This window comes from Magnolia sinica, chromosome 17 (assembly GCF_029962835.1).
Source record: "Magnolia sinica isolate HGM2019 chromosome 17, MsV1, whole genome shotgun sequence".
In the NCBI taxonomy this organism is placed as follows: domain Eukaryota; kingdom Viridiplantae; phylum Streptophyta; class Magnoliopsida; order Magnoliales; family Magnoliaceae; genus Magnolia; species Magnolia sinica.
Genome location: NC_080589.1, coordinates 28,199,241 through 28,208,487, shown reverse-complemented (window position 1 = coordinate 28,208,487; position 9,247 = coordinate 28,199,241). Strand labels below are relative to the sequence as shown.

General features: G+C 36.9%; 1 pseudogene; it reads right to left on the bottom strand.

Moving 5' to 3' along the window:
- Positions 1–4,784: 4,784 nt before the first annotated feature.
- On the bottom strand, positions 4,785–7,412 carry LOC131230473 (1-deoxy-D-xylulose 5-phosphate reductoisomerase, chloroplastic-like; annotated as a pseudogene).
- Positions 7,413–9,247: the final 1,835 nt, after the last annotated feature.

Below are 9,247 nucleotides of genomic sequence, written 5' to 3'. Positions count from 1 at the left end.
CTCCCTTCCTATTAGTGAGTTCCAATGCACGCTGTCACTAATAGGGAGATGTCATATCTGTTGAAAAACAGAGCCCCAATCTAGTAGGGCGCACTATAGCGCACTCCGGGCGGACCTGGTTTCTAGCTCTCTTGATTAGGTCGTTGTATTTTGCGGTGGCGATTCCCGAAGCATGGGAGCTACTCCTAGACCAGCAGAATTACATGAACGTCATGACGTTTCTAGTCAAAGCCTTCGGCCCAAACTTCAATATATAGCTATCAGGGGCCAGGCTAGCCCGAACCCCCGAAGGGGTTTATCATTGGGTGTTGGTTGACCAACTCTGATTGCTTTTAAGTTGTTCGCTCAACCAAAAAGTTCATCTACATCCCCTATTCAAATTAGAAATCCTGCCTTGCCTCTTATCACTGCACTCATTTCCTGTGATCATTTTCAGGTTTTGGTTTGTCCTAAATGATGGGGTAAGGTCCCATGAATGTGCACATGACTTATTTTTTATTGGACTATCTTTAATAGGAATAATCTCACACCAATTTACACAAGGGTTGATTAGCCGTGGAATCAAAGTAATAACTGTCGATCTTTAAAATAGACAAATTTTATGCATCATCCCAGAATCAAACACAAGGAAAATTTTAATGATTAAGAAATAAATTGACAAGAAGAATACCAAAGGACGATCTACGCTAAAATAAAATCAATTCATCAAAGCCTTTGATCCTTATATTCCAATCTATACTTTCTATTGTCAAAGTGGCTAGGGGAAAAAATTTAGAATTCAAGTAAGAGGATTGTGGTATCTATCAATAGTGGATTAAATGTTAAACTCTAGAGTTCTATGAGTAAATTTAGATCAAATTAGTTAAAACCTTGCTAGTATCGAAGTCCTCATATGGGTAAACGATATGACCTTGTATAAAAATTGTTTACTCGAAGTTTGATTCTCCTCCCTGTGGATTACCCTTATTCAAAAATTGCTTACAGATCAATTACTCTAACTTCCATACTGTCACCTTGCTGCATAAACTTTTTATACAAATGGTGGCACTTTTATTTAGTAATAGCTTGTTTTTTGAATTAGGGTAATTTTCTTTTTCATTTTCGGGCCCTTTTGTGCTCATAATTCCTGTGAAACTATCATCACAACTACGATCACCCATTCATGATCATATGGCATCTTCAACAATTGCTCCTTCTATAATTTATCTCTAAGCAATTGATATGTATTGTCTTTGCTTGTCTGAGACAAATTGAGAGAAGAAATAACACTGTTGGAGCCTTTAACACTTCTGGAGTGTTTTCAAATGCTATAGTTTACATAGAGCATTACTCTCAAGATAGCTTAGAGAGTATCTTACTTTTGAAACTATTGAACTCGAATGGAGTTTTGGTTATTTCACATTGTAATGTTGTTATTTTTATTATTCAATTAACCATAAGGATGTCTAGTTCCAAAAGGTTGCTTTTTCTATACTCCTTTGGAAGTTTCTCTATTAGAAGTCCTTAAGCAAAAGGCATTCCATTCATTTTTGTTCGTGAATCTTTATCCTATCAAGTGTTGAGAGTAATCTATGAAAGAATTGGTGTATCTGAAACTCCACTAACAAACACCCCGTTTGCGGGATATGGTTAAGTAGGCATGAAAATATTATAATGCATACCTTGGAATAGAGACTTGTGTTGGATGTGCATACACATTTCGGGTTATGTGGTATGACGTGCTTCCTTTATCGTAGCGATTGACCTAGTTAGAATATCTTTAAACATCAGAAGAAGGTTTTATCGTATATGGTCCTATCTTCAATTTCCCATCCCTCGAAAAAAAACTTTATTTGGGCAATCCTTTAATAGAAAAAGTTTGATCATTGATATAGATTGTTTGGGCGATCCTTTCATAGAAAATTTCTACCTAGGGTGATGACGCTCCTGCTATTGCTATTAAGTAATTGCTCCAATTTCTCATCTATGCTCCCTTATGTCTCACTATGATCCCAGTACCAGATTTGTAGAATGCCTTCATTTATTGGGCTTGTTTTGCTAGTTAAAAGTATTTTCACATTCATTTGTTGGCGCAAGTGAAGATGGCGTCAAAGTGTTTCAACTTAAATACCATATGTTGTGTTCTAAGCCTTTGTTAAATGCCTTGGAAGACTAAACGGTTGGTTCTTTTGTGTGGTAAGAATCATGTGAATTTGCATATTACACGACATGTATCATTTGTTTTAATGGCATACAATAACTATTCATAGTGATAGAAAGAAATTGAGTAAGAAATAAAACATGCAAGGTGTGTGATTTGATGGATGAATATAAAACATTGTGCTGTTGTGGATATGAGTGTCTCTGACCCTTACAATGCTTGGTTTTATGTATTTACCATTATATGCCATCTCTTCGTATGCATTCTTTTGTTTTTGCACTAGTATTTGCGATTGCTGGAAAGGCCTCTTGATCTAACTTGCAAACATGGTGTCATCAGCTAAGGGACTTCAACTGTAAGTAAATGCACTCATGGATTTATTTATTATTATTTCATTATTTCATTTTGAATGCTTGGGTTTCAGGTATATATTTTTTTAATGTGCACGTGGATGCCTTAACCTGAATTATTTCTTATATCTATGAACTGCAGATGGACAGTGAGGGCACCCTCGACCTTAAACTGTGGTCCAACAGTTGGAGTGGATACATTCTATTTTTTAATAAACCAGTGTATGTTGTTACGAGACTAACGCCCAAACTAACGCCAATCCTTGATTTCTTTTTTTTCCTTTTTTTTTTTTGTGGGGGGGGGGGGGAGAGGGGTCAGGCTCGGGTAGTATGACTTTGGTAAGAGCTTGAGTTATTAGTTCTGACTTCCCTAATAGTTCATGAGAAAGATTTTAGGTCAATAGCCGAATATTATCCACAATAGTTGTACCCCATTTAACAATATGAGGGCTATAATAATTCCAAATCGAGGTGGCATTGCTTTTAGGTGATTTTCTAGGGTTTGGTAAAAAATAAAGGGTCAAGCTCGGGTTGAATGAACTTGGCTTTTCCTGGGCCTAGGCTAGGTTCAAGTCTACGTTGAACAATGATGGTTGGGGCTGGGAGCAGGGTTCATGCAACTGTAACGCTTAGTATTTCTTGGCCAAGGGAGCAGGGGTCGGCCATGTGGGTTGGCTTCATCGTGATGATGCTCATGTGAAATCCACCTTAACAACCGAGTGCTCATTAGGCCCCTGGTCCAAATATCAGTCCCATTCGTGTTTTAGGTGGACCACACAATTGGAAACAGTATATAGTGCAACCCTGCAGCAGGAAGATGACAAGATGCTTATCTTGTATTCTGATTTTGTCGAAGGCCCGCAACTGATGGAAGGTAAGTTTGATTCACCATAATTTGTTTTCTTAGGGCTTTGATATCTAGTTTTGAAAATCGGTGGAGTTTAGTATCGGTGCTATTAGGTTTTTGATTTTTTTTTTTTTTTAAATGTTTCTTCCCCATCTGTTTATTAGTAGTGCCGCAATCAGAAGCCGCCAATACGGTGGATCATTTCTTACCCAAGTATGTTTTTTGCCCTATTTTAAATTTCTATCTTTGCAATAGCAAAATGAACCTAGGAGTCTTGATCCAAGCCTTACATAGTCTCCAGGGTATACGGTTCTCTATTCTTAGAAGACATGCTACTGAGTGTCTTCCTCTATTGGTGGGTTATGTTTTTTCTTGTATTTTCACTTTCTATTGGTTATTAGGGTTCTATCAGTATCCTTGTTTTTTTTCCCCCATACTGCGGTTATTATGCAATTTCATTTGTTTAGGACATGTCCCAGCATTTCTTGTATTTTCACTTTCTATTGGTTATTAGGGTTGCATCAGTATCCTTTTTTTTTCCTCCCTTACTGTGGTTATTATGCAATTTCATTTGTTTAGGACATGTCCCAGCAAATGCCAACTCAGGAGTTGGCTGCCAGGGATCTTCATGATTTTAAGTGGCGTTTAAAGCATATTCATACGTATGGATTTGGCTTTTATTTGCTTCTTGAAAACGATCTTTTATTTCCAGGGATCTTTTATTTTCATTGATGAAGGCGACAATCTTGAAAACGATCCATTTGGGCGCAATTTCTTCCCGCTTCTTCGAACACTAGTTGTCGAGTGGTTTTCGCTTCAGGCAGCCATGGAATCCGATTCCACTGATAATATGCTCAGATCTAGGTTACTTCCTCTCCTCTCCAACCTTCCATCCTCTTGATAATGCTTGATTTCTCAGATTGAATGGGGTGATTAGAATGCTAGATCCATTGAAATGGAATCAGCTTTGTCAACCTATGCAATCTGGTGGGCTAGGCATTGGCAATCTTTGCATCTCAAAGGAACTTGCACTAATCAGCTATGGAAGATCATAAAAGATAGTAAACTGGAGGAATCTTTGCTCAACCTGCACAACCGTGATCAAGGTTTGTTCTTTTATTGCTATTTTTCCTTTTTTATTTTTATTTTTATAAATAATACCGGTACTCTATGCTTTAGGTTATTACATAATATGAATTATCTGGTCCTAAAATATAAATTGATTTCTTATCTTCTCTTAGCTCGCATAGCTTGGAAGACTATCTGTGTCAATGAAAAATTTTGAGAAGGATCTTAAGGAAAAAGATAAATTTCAAGTACGTTTGACAAATATTCCTCTTACTTCTTGCGTGCGTGCCTTGTTATATATGTGCTGCAAGTAGGGTCTCCTAAGTAGATTTTGATTTCTTTGAAGTTTCTTTGATGATCATGGCCACATAGTGTTGCATTAGTTGTCTCGGGTTAGTGTTGGAAACCAATCAATGTGGAAGTTGTGAACCATCATCTGCTGATCCTGGTAAGAAGCAAAAAGGATATAAGAAGAAGATTAAAAAGACAGGTCTGGTGGTTCTGTTTCCTTTCAGGAAATGCAAGAAGCTATAGAGAAGTAGAAGATCACCATCATCTGTTGATCCTGGTAAGGGTTGTTGTCTATGTTGTAGGAAGCCCATTCCATCAGATTCTCTAATCGCATATCAGCCAACTGATCCCAAAAGTCCTGAATTTGGTTATGAATTCTTGAAAGTTTTCATTGAGAAGAATGATTTTTATTCCAGAGAATGCGATGCGCATATATAGGTGTCTGATTTTTGCCATGACTAAAACTTCAATTTACCAGCATTGTTTTAGAAAAATGATTTTTTTTTTTTTCTCGTCAACTTGTTTTCAGGCATGGAAGCATCTAGGACTTGTCAATCTAGAAACTGTTTGTCAATAAGATGTTTTAGGTGTTGGAGTCATAAAGTCCCTTGATATACATTGATACACCACACTTTGACAGCTTAAGCTTTTAGAGTAAATGGTTGTTTGACATGGTAACAGTTTCTAGATTGACAAGTCCCTTTTGTTTTCTTGCATTGGGAGACAACTAAACATATTTTAACTTCCAAGCTTTAATTTAAGGTTTTTGAACAAAAACACTGCTACGCATTGATATTAGGTTCCTGCTCTCAATTGCTATGTTTCTTTTTCCTAAAAACTCAAGTTGGCCACAAGATAAGAAAAAGTATGTAGGGAAATGCCTACCATTGAAACCTCCCTAGGTCCACTTCTTTATTCTCTAAAATGCAGGATGCACAATCTGAACTTAAGAAAGAAAGAAAGAAAAATAACAATGGAACAGGCAAAATTGACAACAATAACAGTGAAAGCAGTGAGGGGCTGCAACACAAATAAAAAAGAAAAATCGGGATGAAGATCATCTCTGATCTAACACCAATAAACTGTTCCTGCATGTGCCATCTTTCACAAGAGAATCTGCTGTCATGTTTGCCTCTCAAGCCGTGGCTTTGTTTCCGTTCTGTTTTTGCTTGCGCTTATAGGATAGATGAGGACCTATATTTTTGTGTGCTCCCACCTTTCCGGGAAAAAAAGTACAAGTGGATTATCTATTACTAGAAAATAAGGCCTCAATTGGGGATTGAGTAAACACTGGTGAGGGTCATGTAATATCAGCTCAACTCCTTTTCTTTTCTTTTCTAAATTAACACGCGCTGAATTTTATATTGAAATATGAATTTCCTTTTTCTGAAGGAACATTCTTATTGGAGGCTTGTTTTGCTGGAGCATATTGCCATAATTGGTTGCATCCAACAACACCCTATTATTTAGTTAAATAATTCATCATGGATTATGGGGTTATAGTTGCTTTGATATTGTGAATCGCTGTAACTAACACTTCCTGATATTGGACAGAGAACCTGTTGGTTACAAAAGACATAAGCTTCTAACTCTAAGCAGATGGTGAATCTGCAGAATGTTCTGAATGGCATATGGTGACTTCCTAACAATAAGCTTATATACCTGAAATATAACAAAATGTTCTGAATATGCAGGAAGTATTTTTACCTTTTACTTGTGCGCCAGAGGAAGTACAAAAGGACCTCCAGCAATCAGGGTCTCTTTATTCGCCAATTCTATGTCTTTTCCTGCCTCTATTGCAGCCATGGTAGGCTTTGAGAAAAGAAAGAGGTGAATACTCAGCCAGCTTGGTATTAATTTTGGTGTATAAGATGACTTTTCAAATCAGGACATATACCAAGATGCATAATCTATGGTGCAAAAATAAATTGTGTTATCTGTAAGGGAATTTTATGATGATTAATCAAAAGGACTCCTGCTTTTACCTTCATACCTGCACAGCCTACTATTCATGTGACAACTGTGACAACATCTGGGTGGCGAGCAACCTGAAAATTTTTAAAGCTACATTAAAGAATGAAATTGCCACTAACCATAAATAGAAAAGAAACTAGACAATGTGGCAGACCTCTATGACAACTTCCTCTCCAGGAATGATCTCAGGCCTGTGCTCAGCATCAGCCAAAGCCTCTTTGAGTTCACCAACTAATGACTCATTTCTAACAGCAACCAATTGAGGCAATGTTTTCACCTATTCAATTAAAAATAATAATTTCTGAATGTTACGTAAGCATTGAAATTTGAAATCACTTTCAGTCTCAAAAAATTTCAATCTTAGGCATAAGAAAGCAATATAATGACATGTTCAGTAGATTCAAGTCTTTTCTTACCAGTGTTTAAATTATCTTTTAAAGTGGTATGCACTCATTTTAAAGTGGCACTCAAACAGGCCCTTGGCATTTGAATTTGTATGATTATGCGTGTAATCTGGTTGAGATTTGGGTGTAACATATTTCTCCATATGAACTTTTATGCATTTTGCTTGATGGTTTTGTGGATATTGGACATGAACTTTACTTTCAATTTTCTTTTATTTTTAGACGAATAGATTTGCATCTGGATATAATTAGCTCAGTCCATGTAATATATTTCTATTTTTTTTTTCTCTCATTTTCATAGTTGCCCTTTGTATTATCTTTTATACATTTTCCTTCATCCTGTTCCATGCATATCTCGCCTTTTGTTGTCAGTCATATATTATTGTGAATGTGCTACATTTCATGGTGCCCTGAATCTGTCCTGATAGAGGTTACTCAATTGTGTTTTACAGCAATCACTGAAGACAGAGAGGGAGAAGAATAGAGAAATGCACTTCCCAAAGAGGAAGCATGCTATTAAGGTATGAGATTGCAAGATCACTATGGTAGGTGAGCCTATCTTTTTGTTTTTGTCAGCTAGAGAAATTTAGTGTGGGAGCCTTTGAAGCTTGCATTAATATTGAGTTGGTGAATCCTTTAATCAGTTACCAAAAAGAGATTCTAGTAATTTTAGCATACACATGTTTTTAGCTATCTTTTGTTTGCTGAGTATTTGAGCTACAAAGGCTCAAGTGTGGAAATATGATTTACATATTCATGAAATCCACTCACAAGTTTGTCTGGAAATTGTTGAACATCGAGTCAGTTCAACTTGTACCTAACATGTCAGATTTTTAATTTTCATAACCATTACGGTGGTATATGAAACCATATTGTTGTCTGGATCATCAATCTGGAATAGTGTCTTCTCACCTATATATTTAATATGACTGCAAGTGTCCCGAACATGGAGCAATGGCATGATGGTTGCAGGTTCAATGTCTCTGCCACTCAGGGATTACATCAGATGGTTGCAGGTTCAATGTCTCAATCAGTAAAAAGGCATCAGATCAGTCATCAGAGCAACCACAACAACAACCACAACAAGAAGAATTGGCCAATGATGCCCGTAGATCAGGACCATCAAATCAGATACAACCCAAAACCACAGAAAAGGTCAGAGATTCTCTTCAAGACCATCAGCCCATTCCTGGTGATGGATATGGTTCTGAGCATCAAGCAAGATAATGCGAAGAAGCGGAAAGTGTAAGTATTGTTTCTTAAAAATAAAATAAAAATAAAAATAAAAAAATACTAAAACTTCCTTGTTTATACTTTATATGCTTGCGACATCTTCTTTGAAAGGGATTTTGGCGGCCGGTCTTTTTCCTTAGTTACCCGAGCCCAGGTTCTGTCAACTGCTTCTTCTCCTTCTTCGGCTACTATTTCTCCTTCTTCTGTATCTGTCACCCCTTCCATAGATGAAATCTCAGGTCAGGCTCGGTTAGACCCTCAATCCATATCTGTGTTTCACTACTCTTCCATCATTGCAAGCACCAATTAGGCAATTACTCAAAGCCTTGCAGATAAACCCTAGAAATTCTTCCTATCCAAACATGGGAAATCTTGATTTGGAGACTGATGGCCTGGATTTTCCGCGTCTGAGAGAGCCAAGTCCCCTTTGCATCAAACACCGTTGGGGTTTTAACTTTGGTCGCATTTGTCCTAGTATTACCAACAAGAAACATTGAAACTGCGCCAGCAAATTGGGATTTTACAGAATGCAAACAGGTAACTTCTGGGCATTTGAGTTTGTAACAGGACAATTCAGATAGAATCAAATAGAACCTTAGGATGAATAACAATAAAATAGAATCAATTGCACTTGAATGCACACACCCACACCCACAGTACATCCTTCACTTCTATTATAAATTCTGTTTATTCTTTCTGGCATCACACTGATTGTTGCAAAGATTTTATTTGGAATTGGGATTGGATATTAGGAACATTGTGTGATCTAGGTTATATGAATGAAACTATAATAGTTATCAGCTGCATCTGGTTTATCTACTTAATGTTAACCATCATTTTCTGTTGCAAATTTACAATCAGGATTTGTTCCTGTTTGAATGGTAGCCTCAACTTGGGGAAGACAAACCTCCAGTTCGTAATTATACAGAAAACTTCTCAT